At 34.4% G+C, this 16,241-nt stretch overlaps 1 long non-coding RNA gene across 1 annotated transcript; it reads left to right on the forward strand.

Annotated features, from left to right (window-relative positions):
• Positions 1 to 11,473: 11,473 nt before the first annotated feature.
• On the forward strand, positions 11,474 to 13,265 carry LOC129921831 (uncharacterized). The gene is made up of 2 exons (XR_008773813.1): positions 11,474 to 12,004; positions 13,115 to 13,265. It is a non-coding gene; the product is annotated as an uncharacterized LOC129921831 (long non-coding RNA).
• Positions 13,266 to 16,241: the final 2,976 nt, after the last annotated feature.

Genomic DNA, 16,241 nt, shown 5'->3' on the forward strand with positions numbered 1-16,241 from the left:
CAAGTAATCTACTATGTATATTCACCCGTCACTAAATAGCAGGGCTGGACTTAACCATTGTGGGGCCCATGCGTAACGGATTTCGCAAGGCCAAGTTTGGGTAGAGAAGCGGATAATAAGTGAAATTTAAGAGTTTGTATTAGAAAATAAATTCGTCTATGCATTTTATTCATTCATTACTATGTACAGAATTATTTTACGCGCCTTGCGTGTAGCAAAGTCATACAGTATATCATAATAATTCTGTTTCCTACATAGATTACGCTCAATAGCAAGAATTACCAAATGTTTCAATCTATCTTTGAGAATTGTTGACCTCAAGTAATTCTTTATTAGTTTGAGGCGCGAGAAGCTTCTTTCGCCAGATTACACAATTACCTCTAATGCATAATGCCGTTTTTATTTATCGCGCGTAGGATTGGCGTTTTCCATATTGAATGACACCCCAAAATGACAATTTTTGTCTATATATTCCGTATATTTTAAGGCCTTTTTCGTATCTTTTGCAATTTCGGGAGATTTCCAGGAACTCCTGTTAAATCGACATGAGGGCGCGGGAAATCTGTTTTAAGTTATAAAATGGTTTAATTTAATAATTTATACATCTTGAATTAGCGCGGGTCCTATAAAAGAGCGGGGCCCACTGCGGTCGCATTGGTTGCAGTAGCCTAAGGCCGGCCCTGCAAAATAGCAGCGTATAGGGCCTACTACGCCGCCGGTCGATTAGTTATTGTTATTGAGCGTGATCTATTTAGGAAACATAATTTTGTTATGACATCAATGCACGCAAGGCCCGTAAAGTAAAGTTAATTTGATCGTGATTTGTGCAAAAATGAATTTATTTTCTATTACGAAATCTTAATTTTCACTTATTATCCGTATCCCTATCCAGACAGACTCCGCGCAATCCGTTCTGCATAGGGCCTTGGATAGGCCTTTGAGGGGGACACGACAATTCGTTCACCGACAAATCGTTCACGACTTTTCATTCACCCGACAATTCGTTCAACCGACTATTCGTTCAACCGACAATTCGTTCATACGATATATCGCTCACCGATAACCTGCTCACAGACAACTTGTTCACCGACAGTTGGTTCACGACAAAACGTTCACACGACAAATCGTTCACTCACAGCTCATTCATGGACAAATCGTTCACAGGCAAACCTCTTTTCAAATGTAGTCTACATTTGTGTAAACATATCAATTCAATTTGGACGTTCTGCTTTATAAGTAGAACTTGTCATTAATCTTCGGACTCGAAGACAAGCTCTATTATAAGTTGTATATAAGCATGCTCTATTATAAGTTGTAGGCCTATAAAAGCAAGCTCTATTATAAGTTGTATAAAAGCAAGCTCTATTATAAGTTATATAAAAGAGATATTGTATTTTTTAAAAGTATTTTTTTTCATGCTTTTCTTGTTGGTAAAATTTAGGGCATTGTAGGCCTACGTATACAGCTTTATCATTTGTCAAAATAATGTTAGGCCCAATACTTTGTTTGTCTATTTTCTAGTGTCCATGGCATGAATATATCTAATGATACCTTAACACATTTAAAAAATGAGATTTGATTTGATACGTAGTTGTACGTGTTATTTTTTAGTGCCACGCTGTGCTGCGGATGCGGCCTAATAGTATTGAGACACTTAAAATTAACAAAATGGAAGGATTTTTTTTCCAAAGGCCAGGAATGAGAGGTAGGCTCTTTGCCGAACCCACTGCAAGGCCGATTTAAAGTCCCCCATCAACTAGAGCATTTAATCACATTCGTTTTTTTTCCCGGGTTCCTTGAGCCACTGCTCGGTTTCTTCTTGCGTGGCGAGGTCGGAGGTCGAAGGTTTAGTCCCCAACCACTATAGGATGTCCTGCAATACTCGTGAGAAACGGCGTGGTGTAAGGGACACCTTGACAAGGGCTAGCGAGTCATTTCTTCTTTACTACTTACAGCCTACATGATATGGGGCTCCTTATCCCTGTTGATATGTGGTTCCTTATCCCTGTTGATATGGGGTTCCTTATCCCAGTTGATATGGGGTTCCTTATTCCTGTTGTTATGTGGTTCCTTATCCCAGTTGATATGTGGTTCCTTATCCCAGTTGATATGGGGTTCCTTATCCCAGTTATCTTATCTTATCTTATATAATACAGACGTTACTTCAAAAAAGAAGATGATTGCGTCCTACGCGTCATGCATTTAGTCATGCATATTAACCAATGACTTAAATTCTGCCAAGTCAATGGTTTTCCTGGCTAGCTCAGGCAACCCATTCCATGCTCTAATAGCACTAGGGAAGAAGGAGTATTTGTACAAATTTGTCCTAGCATATGGGACGAGGAATGTGCCTTTATCTTTGTGTCTTTCAGAGTATTTTATTAAATTTTGTTTTTGTATTTGAAGATTATGGTTCAGTTTTTTATGTATGATTGCTACTTTACTTTTGAGCCTTCTGTCCTGAAGGCTTTCTAAATTTAGTGATTTTACTAAAGGTGTTACTCTAGTCAAATGTGAATATTCGTTTGTTATGAATCGCACTGCTCTATTTTGTGTCTGTTCCAGTTTCTTAATGTTTTCTTGAGTTGAGGGGTCCCAAACGGAGGATGCATATTCTATTATTGGCCTAACCAAGGTTAAATAACATTTTAGTTTTATGTTCTTATTTGATTTATAGAAATTTCTTTTAATAAATCCTAATGCTTTGTTTGATTTTTTTGTAGTTTCATCAATATGTGGATTCCATGATAGTTTTTCATTTATTATAACACCTAGGTATTTTGCGTTTTTAGTCTGTGTTACTGGTTTGCCATCTTCTTATCTTATATAATACAGACGTTACTTCAAAAAAGAAGATGATTACGTCCTACGCGTCATGCATTTAGTCATGCATATTAACCAATGACTTAAATTCTGCCAAGTCACTGGTTTTCCTGGCTAGCTCAGGCAACCCATTCCATGCTCTAATAGCACGAGGGAAGAAGGAGTATTTGTACAAATTTGTCCTAGCATATGGGATGAGGAATGTGCCTTTATCTTTGTGTCTTTCAGAGTATTTTATTAAATTTTGTTTTTGTATTTGAAGATTATGGTTCAGTGTTTTATGTATTATTGCTACTTTACTTTTGAGCCTTCTGTCCTGAAGGCTTTCTAAATTTAGTGATTTTACTAAAGGTGTTACTCTAGTCAAATGTGAATATTCGTTTGTTATGAATCGCACTGCTCTATTTTGTGTCTGTTCTAGTTTCTCAATGTTTTCTTGAGTTGAGGGGTCCCAAACAGAGGATGCATATTCTATTATTATTGGCCATGAATAAGATAAGTGGAATTAATTTGTTTTAGTTTTTTTTTTGTTACTCTTAATAACTGACATTTTTCTGGGTGGAAAGACATGCTCCAATTTGATTCCCATTTCTGTAATTCATCTAATTCTCTTTGTAATATATCTGTGTCTTGTGTTGTTTTTATTGTTCTATATATTATGCAATCTGACTTTTGTTCCTGAAGTAATGCAATTTGGTAAATCATTTATGTAAATTAAAAATAGTAGTGGACCCAAGACTGTTCCTTGAGGTACACCTGAGTTTACTGTTATCGGTGTTGATTTAGAGCAATTTATTATTACAGTTTGTTCTCTCCCTATCAGAAAATCTTTAATCCACTAATGCAGTGGACCATTAATGCCGAAATATTTTAATTTTTTAAGCAAACTATGGTGGTGAACTTTGTCAAAAGCCTTAGAAAAATCTAGTAAGATAGCATCTATTTGTTCACTATTATCTAAACCTTTTGAAAAATCATCAATTAGTCCTATTAGTTGTGTTTCACATGATCTATATTTCCTAAAGCCATGTTGGTATGGTGTGAGGACATTATGTTTGTCTAAGTGGTTTATGATGTTGCTACATATTATGTGTTCTAGGATTTTACATGTGATGCTGGTAAGTGATACTGGTCTGTAGTTTCCTGGGTCAGATTTTTCTCCTTTTTTAAATAGGGGGGTGACATTAGCTTCTTTCCAGTCCTTTGGTACTCTGCCCTGGTTAAGTGAAGCCTGAAAGAGTATTTTGAACACTGGGGCTAGCTCGTTGCTTAGTTCTTTGAGTAATCTAGCTGGAATACCATCAGGTCCAGACGCTTTATTTGGTTTGGTGTTGGCTAATAGTTTTTGAATTCCATTTTCTTGTACTACTATATCTTCTATGTTGTCTACTTGGTTCAAATTCAGTAATATGTCTTTGTCTCCTGGGGCTGAGAATGCTGATGCAAAGTATTTGTTTAGGATGTTTGCTTTAGTTTCATTATCATTATGTATTATGTTATGTTTATCTTTTAATGGCGCTATGCCTGTTGTTTCCATTTTCTTAGACTTAATGTATGACCATAGGTTTTTGTTGTTATCTTTAGATATTACATTGTTTATGTATTCACTCTGCAGCTGTCTGCTTACTTTTTGGGTTAAGTGTTTAATTTTTATATACCTTTTGTAAACTCTTTCTGCATTAGTGTCTTTAAATTTTCTATATAGGTTTTCCTTCTGTTTACAAAGCTTCTTTAGTCTATTATTAAACCAGCATTTATTTATTTTGTTTGATATGTATTTAGTTGGTATATGATTTTCTATAATGCTTTTAAGATGGTTTATAATGAAATTCCAGAGGTCGTCGACTGGTTGGTTAATGTCTTTTTCTAATAAGAATGTTTGTTGAAAGTTTAATGCAGCTTGGTGTAGTTGTGTTAGGTTACATTTATTCCAGAGTAAGATTTTTCTTTTGGGTTTTGATATGGGGTTCCTTATCCCTGTTAGTTTTCCCCCTCTATTTCATATTGTAAACCTTTGCGCGATAGTTTCTCTACTTGGGCGGAAAAATAAATACTACATAATTTCTGTAAGTGTCCCTTGAAGGTTGTACCTGCGCCCTTAGATGAAGGAGTTTTACCCAGATGCCAAGAAAGAGAAATAAATTATTCAGTCTTCACCGACTCCACTGTCCGAAGGTCTCCCATCTACTAGATTATTTAATCACAGCCTTGTATTGTGAGACAGGGCCTTTCTCATTGCCAATAACAATGCAACATTACAAGGTTGACTCATCCAGCTTTATAAAGAAATATGTCATTTGTAAATAATTACATAAGAAGCTTTCAGTGTCATAATTTTTCCCCATTACGCTTTTGAACTGTATTGTTTCTACAGCTCTTTTTATCATTTCAGATGCAGGTTTTTGAAAAATAGTTTTAAAATCTTCTTCCATGGCTGGCCAAAAATTGAAATCAATTTTTCGCCTAAGTGTGTGGTTTTCCGGATTTTTCTATTAGTAGAGATATTTTGAAACGTTCGCAAACGTTCTTCTCTTCGTGGTGTTGGAGTGACGTTGAAGCGAAATTTTATCCAGTGTGGGTCTATTCTGAACTATTATTTTTGTAGTGTTCGAAATTGATTTGATCAGGGTGGCATCCTCTCAGGAGATCTTCACGCTTAGATGGTTTCAAAGCGTTATTCCTAAAACTTTTGCATAAATGGCACTTAGGTAATAACTTGTTCGACAAGCCACCTTTCAAATAATTCGGTCATTAGGCCTATTAGTTTCATGTAGGCCTAAACACAATTACACTATTTAAATAAGATATTACAATTTTAAAAAAATTATTCGAATAGCACGGGTAAAATTCAAAGTAGGCCTATTAGCTAAAGTACAAATTAGAGCGTGTATGAGTCAGTTCCATTAATGGAAAATGTTTTGATCTGCTTAACTAAATGTGAGTCACTATTGTAGACTCCCATTAACATCTGATAGACCGCCAATTCATTTTTTCACTTTCGTAGACCTTCGGAAGGCGTCTTAGACACCTTAGGGGTCTATAGAGACCACTCTGGGATTCACTGATCTAGATCAATTCTGTCTAGTATTTTTGACTCCACGTGAATAACAAGATTAGAAGACCGTATCGTAATATTTAATGTAAAAGTAGAATTTAATGTCATGCTATTTTCACACTGGCAATATTAGTAAGCTATAGTTTAGTTATATAGCATAATTTAGGAAAACTGAAAGTACTTATTAAATAGTCAAGATCTACATATAGAGTTTGCGGTACTTGACGTCTTGGCGCGACCGTTTTGGCGCAAGGGACATTTTGGCACATTTTTATTAATGGACATTGTTATAATCCATACAAAATGATGTTGTTAGCAGACATAACAATATTTAGCCTACTCATATGTTTTAGTCACGAGTCATGTAATGAGTAAAAAAAAACTACTATATTTTTTATCAGAAAAATGTACGCCTATTATAATAAATATCTATTTATTTTTTTAAGTATATCATACCCATGGGCACCCGCAGAATATTTAGCAAAGTCGTAGCTTCAACTTTTTTTTATTACAGAGAACATTAAAGAAAAGAACTGGTGCCTCCTCGCCTCCCATATATTCGTTTGCGAAATTAAGTTCAGTGTACTTGTTTCAGAATATTACAAAAAAAAAAAAAAAAAAAAAAACTAACTTGTTAATAAACTTTTTACTGTACACGTTGGTAAGTTTATCCGTGCGGCCCGTGCACCCAAACAGTCGATCAAACAAAAAATGTAAAAGCTGCCGAAACTGTCAATAACTTTACTACTGAATTGCTTTTCGTCGCGATGGACAAGCCGGCGATGAGCGCTTATCTGGCAGTTCTGATATCCTTCTTCACGTTGCAGCTCTTATAATTGCTTGAAAAGCGATACGGTAACGAACAAACTAACGAGTCAAGATACGGAATGTAAAGCCGTGTTCTTTAGTAATCCCAAAATCCAAACATATGGATTTTGCTCGGTTTAGGCTATCTGTCGACTGCTTATTCTCGGCTGACAGCAGTCTCACCTTCCTCAAGATGTTCCTCAGCATGGTTAAGTTGGCTTTAGATTATGTTATTAATATGACTTCTAATGTGCTGTTGAGCGGCCACTTATACCAAGAAGGGCAGAGGCAGATTGTAACATCACGGAAACTGGTTCAAGAACAGTTGAATAATTGACAATTAAAAGACAAATCGGAAACACGTGAGAGACAGCCAGTAATTACACATATTCAGTTTGTCTTGTTTTACTTACAACCGTTATTTTAAAATACGCCAAACAGTCAGAGATCTTCTCAAAGTTGTGACTTAAAGCGCGAATGAATTCGTGTTTCTCAGTCCATAGAGTCTCACACAAAAGAGGTAAATTTAGCATAACGCTCTCGCTTGGGACTGTTACGGAAGAAATAGATAATCCTCTTGATGACACCAACAACATTAGGCCTACTATCAGGTTCTTGTGTTCTTGTATTTATCAAACTATTATTATATATTTCAAATGTGAATATTTATTAATATTAAATATTATTTCAATTTATGTTATTGTTATTATTTTCTGAACTTATAGGCCTAATATTTTGGCTCAAGTTCAGCCTAACAAGCACATCATACACATATAGTTGTAGATAAACTAATAAACTAAGTGTATGATGTAAATAACAATAAAATTTATTCTTGTGATATATTTACAAATGACTGATCCATGATGAATGATATTAACAGTGTGAAACATCAATATGTAATAATATGTAATCTAAAATGATCCAGTTAGTCTCTTTAGATAAAGAACATTCAAATAATTATGAAATACATAGTATATTACCTAAACTATAATAGTTCAATGGATCACATAGACCTTCAAACTCAAAACAACAACTGGTAGCCTAATATATATAGATCTAGCCTCTAGATCAGGTACTGTTCACTGACGACAATTCCAAAAATAGAAGTTCATAGTTGACACTATAACATCAGGTCTGACCAATGCAACCCACAGTCTGGAATCTTGAACCTCAGACTCATGTAAAAACCAACCTGCTCACCAGACGACCAACTGAGAGAAAAACCTCAGTCCTGTAGACTGTAGACCTAAAGTTGTACTCTCAATATATAACTGAGACTGGATAAACAAGTCTTGACACTGAGACTTGACACACAGAGTCTAACACATAGACTTGACACCAAGCTAAGATCACTACTTAGACTTGTCGCTAAAACTTGAAATAGAGTCTTGAACTGAGACTACGACTAAAACTTAGACTTGACGCTAAAACCCTATAGAAGATAAAAGAAATGATTCTTCTAATCATCTATATCTAGTCTAATTATATAGACTTACAAATACGAACGAATTTTAAATAGAAAAACTATACAATGAAAAATAAAACTCACCCTAAACAGGGGTCAAGATAATCCAACAAGAAAATGTCCAAGGCAAATGTTAAGGCTATCCAGTAACAAAACCCAAGGAGAAATTCAAGAGCTCTCAAGACACGTCTATCTGTACCAACGTACAAAACAATGGAGAGACTGTGCTTGACGATAAATGACGCAAATCACACACTCACTAAATTTACGTCACTAGAAGTTGTGACAAGCAACAAAAGCTCAGTCCTCTAGTCTACAAAGAAAAATATTAATAGTGTAGTGACGCCATCAATATAGTGATCAACGCCGCACTATCAATTAGAGAAATAATTCTACTATACAGTTACATAGATAACTGCGACAATTACGTATATCTGAAACGTCATTCAGGTCACGATAACAAGTTTAAGTCTGTGGGACGCGCTACGGACTAAGGCTGCTTTTGGATATTTTTTAAGGAATCTTGCCTGAACACAGTTCTGAATGCTAGCCATCACGGGCAGCCCTCTTACCATTGGCCGAGTAGTTTGTCCATGTCTAAAATGTAGATGACTCCACTCTTCAATCTTGTTCAAAGAAACTTTCATATATATCAAATTGAAAGACAGCTGGCAAGGATTTTTCCTCCAAGACAAAAACAACAACAACAAAAAAACAACTTTAATCATATTCTAGGCCTTTACCAAATATAATGATAACCATAAATATGTGCAAATGAAAACAAATTGTCTTGCATAACGTGCTATAGAATATTGAATTGCAAGCATATCATAAGCACACATGATCGGACATGAGCTACAGATTAACTTATCCTAGTTTATTACAATAATAATATTATTTGGGGCCTACAATAATAGGTTATTCATTTTAACTTTATTTCAGTACATGTTAGGTTGCTTCCAAGCAGAAGGTAATTGATTTAAAGGTGTACAAAATTGGCTAAAATTTGGCTATTTAGAATTTAGAAAGGGTGCACGTACATAGTTGGTCATGAATTCTCAATAGACCTAAGACTAGGGTAGTCTACTGCAACTGTAGGCTACTTCAGTCACCAGTGGAAGCACAACTTGTTCAGTTGCTACTTAGATTTTAATTGATCTGATGGTGCAAAAAACGGCGATAATTTGGCTACTCAGAATCCAGGGGAGGGCAAGTGCAGCGCCTTTCACCCCCCCCCCCCTTGCGGGCGCATATGAATTATATTCATACCACGTGATTTATAATATAAATTCCCCCCCCCCCCCAAAAAAAAAATGAAATGTTAATAATTTTGACTATGTCATGCACGCATAGTGTGAGCTATAGATGGCTGACTGATCGTGTGATACTGTTTCGGGATATATGTGGTCTCGAAAGTCCCAGGTTCCAACCCTTCCCGACGCAATCCCCCGCCATCATGTGGGAGGTTTGTGCTAGGATGCTGAGGAAACATTTGAAACATACGTAAAACATACAAAGTATGAAAGGTTTAATTTCTGCCTGCCACGTTATTAGTTACGCTTCCCACCACCCTCATAAATTATAAGGTGATGTGTGCGGCAAAACGCAAAGGATGACATTCATCGGTTTTTCATCCTATTTGTTTTTTTAAGTAGTAGGTAGGCCTACTATAAATCTTTCACACAACTAGAAGAAGCATATCGACCAGCAGGACTTGAGATCAATGACATTAAAACCAAGTACACCATAATGACAAGATTTTAGATTTTATATCGAAAAGAGATGTTTTATCGTAAAAATCATCTGTTGGGGGTTTTAAACTAAAAATCTCTGGAGTTATTGTATTTAAAAAAAAAAAGCCATCTATTGGAGAGGGGTTTAAACTCAAAACCCCCAATTGGCTTGGATACGCTCAAATAATTTTAGTGTGTAATTTGCTTTTTTTATATACTGAAAATGTATTTTTTAGCTTCAAACTCCGCTGGAGAGGAGTTTAAACTCAAAACCCCTTTGACTACACTCATAAAATTTTGAGTGTATAATTTTTGTTTGTTTGTAATATTGAAGAGGTATTTTTAACCTTCTAACCCAGCTGAAAGGGGGTTTAAACTCAAAAATGAGTCAAAACCCATTTAGCTACGCTCATAACATTTTGAGTGCATAATTTGCTTTTGTTTTTCATATTGAAGAGGTATTTTTAGCTTCAAACCCCACTGAATGGGGGTTTGGACTCAAAACTGAGTCAAAACCCATTTAGCTACGCTCGTAACATTTTGAGTGCGTAATTTGCCTTTTCATATCGAAGAGGGGGTTTATCGTAATTTTCGGAGGGGGTTTTAAAATCAAAATCTTCCTTAACTGTGCTCTTGGAATTTGGGAATTGTCGTTTGCATTTTTGTCTTGTTTTATAGAAGAGGGGGATTTAACTGCAAAAACGCCTGGTAGGGGGTTTTAAACTCAAGAACCCCTGGTAGGAGGTTTTAAACTCAAAACCCCCTGGAAGGGTTTTTAAACTCAAAACCCCCAGATAAGGGGTTTTAAACTCAAAAACCATTGGCTGAGCTGGGGCAAGCGATGGTTTAGTATTAAAATCTCACATAAAATAAACAAAATCAAAGCAAAAAATCAGTCACTTAATTCCGATTCCCCCCCCCCCCCCCGAGGGGGGATTTCATTTCGGGAACCCCCCCCCCCTGGCTACACCCATGATATATATTCAAAAGCATAATAAGACCAGCAGCAAGTGAGACCTAGACACTATCAGAGATCCGAAAATCTACTAAATAGGCTACTTGGGAACGAAAATTTCTTATGAAAATCTATGGTGCTATACAAGACGAAACAGGGTGGAGGACACGCACTAACCATGAGATATATCAATTGTATGAAGAACTATCGATAGTGACTGAAATAAAAAAAGAACAGACTACGTTGGGCAGGTCACCTTGAAAAAAGGCTTAATAAAAGAGGGGCGAAAATTTTAAACAGGCAAAAACCAAAAGGCAGGCGACCCAAAGGCAGGCCCCGAATGCGATGGATTGATGATGTGGAAGCAGCTTGGGCTTAAGGCGTGGAGAAGAGAGGCCCAGGAGCACAGGGCCGGTCCTACAGATTGCGGGGCCCTATGCGAAACGCATTGCGCGGGACCCATTCTAGGTTGTGATAAAGATAATACGTGAAAATTAAGATTTTGTATTAGAAAAAAAATCGTCTTTTCATTTTATTCATACTTTACTAAATACAAAATCACGGTCAAATTAACTTTACGAGCCATCTACAGTAGATAATAGTTCTCCAACAAAAAGCCGATAAACATTAAAGACCAACTGAAGAGGTTTTTTTCGAAATTGAGATAGCGATTGATTTAGATAGTAGATAGCATCAAAGTTAGTTCCTAAAAATTTGAGATTTTAGAAAAGCGTATTTATATTAGAAAAAGTAATTTGAAAGTGTAAAAAATAACGAGATTTGAAAATCAGCTTCAATGGCCGAAACCGGAAGTGACGTATTGTAATGGACTGAGAAAATGTAAATAAAAATAGACATGGCTGGATACGTTATTGATAGCGATTCAGATGATAAACTTATCTAAATCTAGCTGTCCAACAATTTTAAATGATACTTATCATGGGATGCACCAAAATGCCCTGAAGAGAACTCTTCTACTTTTTCAAAATATATTCTAGAGCAGACTATTGAATTAATATAATTATAGATAGATTATAATAGGACTAGTCACTAGTTCTGATCTATTTTTTCTATCTAGATCTATAGATCTAGTCTACTCTACTCTCTAGCTAGTAGTAGTCTCTAGTATCATCAAGTACTAGTAGATCATCTAGGACTAGGTCTAGGTATACTATACAGTATACTTAGACTATACTAAGTCTAATAGTACTAGTATACTAATAGTATACTATTAGTCTATTATAATTGTTATTATAACAAAACTAAATGGTTAGATTGGTTAGATCTATCTATTATTTTCTGTATCTCTAATTCTAGCTAGGCCTTCTAACACTTTTACTAGTCACTCACTAGATCTAGTTTATAAATACTTGACTTGTATTATTGTACTAATTGTAGTAATACTACTAGTAGTACTAGTAATAGTTTATAAACTAGTAGATTTAACTAATTTAAGTAGATCTAGAGTAATCTAGACTAGCCTCTATGTTAAGTCTAAGCCCAGTCGCCAACATTTTTTAATGCTTGAATTTGTATATCTCTGTTGTACTGTTCTGTAATAGTAAGACCTAGTGAGTAGTGTCCTAGCAATAGCATAAAGATTATTCATAGATATAAATATAATATTATAATAGTCAAGGACTAAACCTAAAGCCTAAGCTAAATCTATATTGACTATATAGAATATATTTATACTCTTTACTAGCCCTTACTATACTTATTAATAAGGCTAAACTTTAGATCTAAAAAAATAATAAGTCATCATTTATATTGGTATTATAAAATACAGATTTTTACTAAACACATGTGACATTTCTTTAAGTCTTAAACTTAAACAGGGCCAGTCCTAACGATTGCGGGGCCCTATGTGAAACTGATTGCGCGGGGCCTAGTCTGGGTGGGAATAAGGATAATAATAAGTGAAAATTAAGATTTCGTATTTTAAAAAAATTCGACTTTGAATTTTATTAAATCTTTACTAAGTACAAGATTACGATCAAATTAACTTTACTTTACGAACTTTGCAACCTATGGCATATTATATATATATGGCTTAAGACCGGCCCTGGTCTTATATATATTAGATTGCCTAGACCTAGAGTAGAGTAATTTATTATTATTAAGAACAATAAGAGTTAGATGTTGATGTTAGATCAGATAATCAGTATAACATATATATAATATATATATATATATATATAACCACTAGTTCTATATATGTATACATAATTAAGTATAAATGTTAATAAATAAATTTTTTAAAATCTATTTTACAGAAAACATATATGACATGTGGCATACAGACAAGTTTACTAGATGGATCTTTCATCATTTTGGAAATACAATATTTCCTGTGAAACAAATCACAGAAACATTCTACAATTTTATTTTATATAATAAATACCAATAAATGTAAATACAAAATCACATTTTAATAGAGTTCTTCATTATACACACAACATTATTTTAGTATGTTCCTTTTCACTTGGTAGGTTTAGACAAAGTTTCGAATCAGGATTTAATATTATTAAGTCATAGCCCAAAACTCCAGCAGAATGTTAGTTAATGGCAGTGGTCAATGTTTGAACCTGAGACCACAGAGAAGACAGTTCGGAATGCAAACCACACAACTTTCTGCATTTCGAAACCTATTCAAATTTTGATCATTTTTTATGTTAATGCAGATCTGAATATCCATTGCAATGATGACTTGATCTGTAAAGGGGTTACATTTTTAAAAAATAAGTTGGATCTCATTCTTCGAATGATGCTATTTATTAGAAATTGCAACGTGGAATACATATTAGAGGCCAAAAGAAAATCCACTGATGAGGGAAGACGTAGACATCGTAAAGAACATTTAAATTGACCACCAGCTGAATATGGTTATGTCTTCGCTGGACGCGGCTAAATATCTAGTTTGCAGCTGGGGCTGCATTTCTCATTAATCTTTCGACTCGACTGCCAGCCATATTTATTAAACACTTTAAATTATGAATAGCTCTGCATTTTTTAATAACAATAAAAAAAATATATATATTCAGTGATTAACTGGCAATAATTGGGTTACTAAAATTTAATAAAATGAGTTGCATAATTACATTAACAGTAGCCTATATGCATTACTTAACATTATATTGATACTATAATTTATTTTCCACTTCCCTGACTTCCCAGAGAAAAGAAAAAAACGACAACACCTTCTCCAGTAGGATAATCTCTTTCATTTATAGTCTAAACACAATTTAAAACTTTGTTACCTACAGTTACAGATTAACTTGCTAACTTAACTATCTAATAATCTAATGATTCTATTCCAATCAACAAATGAGTCAAGCGTGAGATAAATAAAAACTCTTTAATTTTTAGATATATATTTATAGAACTATGTAAGTATATAGGCCCGAATATACAGTACGAATATATTTAAATAAGAGTGTAATAAAATCCATATTTCGTATATTAATAATATTATAGAATTGGTAGATCTAGGTCTAATTTTTGCCTTATAGATTAGTTTTTAGAAATTTAGATCTAGTACTTTTTTTACTAGTAGATCTAAATCAGACTACTTTTAAGTCTAAGTTATGGTTTAAGTTAAAGCTATTTGCCTAGTGTTGTACGGGGTTGTGCGTGACTCTAGATTCAAACTAAATATAATCGTATACTACAATAACTACATTGAATGAGCTCAACATTCACATTGTAATAATTGTTTTTTTCCCATATTGGGCCTATTTAGGGACGACATAGGTTAATAATCACTATTAAGTGTATAGATAGAGTATATAATTTTAAACTTTGTTTTTCTAGGTCTAGGCCCAGCACCTCGATCGGATCAGTCTAAATAGATAGGTCTTATCTCTAAATATCCAATACTACTATTACTAGATCTAGACTTCATCTAATTGGATTTAGATCTAAATTTAGATCTACTTCGTACATCATTAATGATCTGAGAAAAGAACTCTGCTCTTGATCAAAAGCAGTAGATCTAGAACTAGAATAAGCCTGAAGCAGTAACATAAGCCATAAATTGCGTAACTTGACTATAACGAAACATGTGAACTGAGGCTCGCGAAACTGCGTGGGCTGAAACGCTGTTCGCTTGACTAGATCAAGAATAAGCCGACAAACAGTAGATCTAACATGCAAAGCCATAAATTGCGTGATTTGACCTAATTTCCCCAACTCTAACATCCACTTTTTATAAATTGGCGTGTTTTAGTCGCCTTTGTTTTTAGAAACTAGCATTCCTGTAAAAAGGAATAGGGAAATACGCTAAGCCATAAACTGAAAAATTTGACCTAATTTCCCTTAAACTACGTCATCGACCTTGGTTGTCTGGGAAATACTGATCTCGAATGGCTTCGAGATTGTGAAATTTAATAGTCCCTAAAACTCACATTAAATTGCTTATATCTAAATAATTATAAAGAATATATGTCTAAAATTTCGTATGTATGTTTTTTTAAGCATTATGAATCTAAAAAAAAGTATAACACCGGTTTCCGCGTCTGACCCCAAAACCTCTTCAGTTGGTCTTTAAGATCTACCTTTCAGATTTACCGTCGACTAGCAAAGTATCGCTTTTTTTTTTATATAAGAGGTCGAGATAGATTTAAATCTATATTTGTATGCCAGTGCCTATTAAAGAGAATTAGAACTTAGTTTTGGTTAAAATTCGCCTTATTATTAAATTTTTACTAAACGAAAGCTGACAATGCCGTTTTTTTTTTTTTTTAAATCATAAGTAGATCAGTAGTTGGCAACTATAGGAAAGGCCCATCAGCGAAATGGCATATAAAGCGAACACCTCCCCGTAATTATTATCCATTCTTATTTATATCAAAAGTATCTGCAGAACTAATAAAATGATATTACAAAGACTCCATTTTTCTACATTTCTCACATATTCACTTTCGTTTTCCCTCATAAAATAAAGCATAGATGAAGGTCATAGTTGACATGTATGGAAATTTCATTCTCAAAACGTTTCCGGATAAACGAGAATAGGTCCGAACTTAAGGCGATTTTAAAGCACCAATGGACATCGGCCGAAAAAAAATTGCATATTATGCTTCTAAATAGATGAGGAAATAGTTAGCTAGAATAGCTAAGGCTATTCATTCCGTTGAAAAAAAAATATTATGGGGTGTTCGCTCAAAATGACCTTTTTAACTGAAAACCTATTCAGCGAAACCCCTATTATAAGCTTAAAAAGCCATTAAAAATAATTTAGTTACTGATTTAATCTGTTCTTCTTTTTGTCTTATCTATCGTTATTGTTTGTAAACTGAAATATTAAAATAATAGGCCTATTTTTAACATTAACCCAATGTCTTCGATTTCGAAGATTAAGGATGATTGCAGTACGTGTTTCACATGACGACGCCCAGTTGC

Source organism: Biomphalaria glabrata, chromosome 11 (assembly GCF_947242115.1).
Source record: "Biomphalaria glabrata chromosome 11, xgBioGlab47.1, whole genome shotgun sequence".
Taxonomy (NCBI): Eukaryota; Metazoa; Mollusca; class Gastropoda; family Planorbidae; genus Biomphalaria; species Biomphalaria glabrata.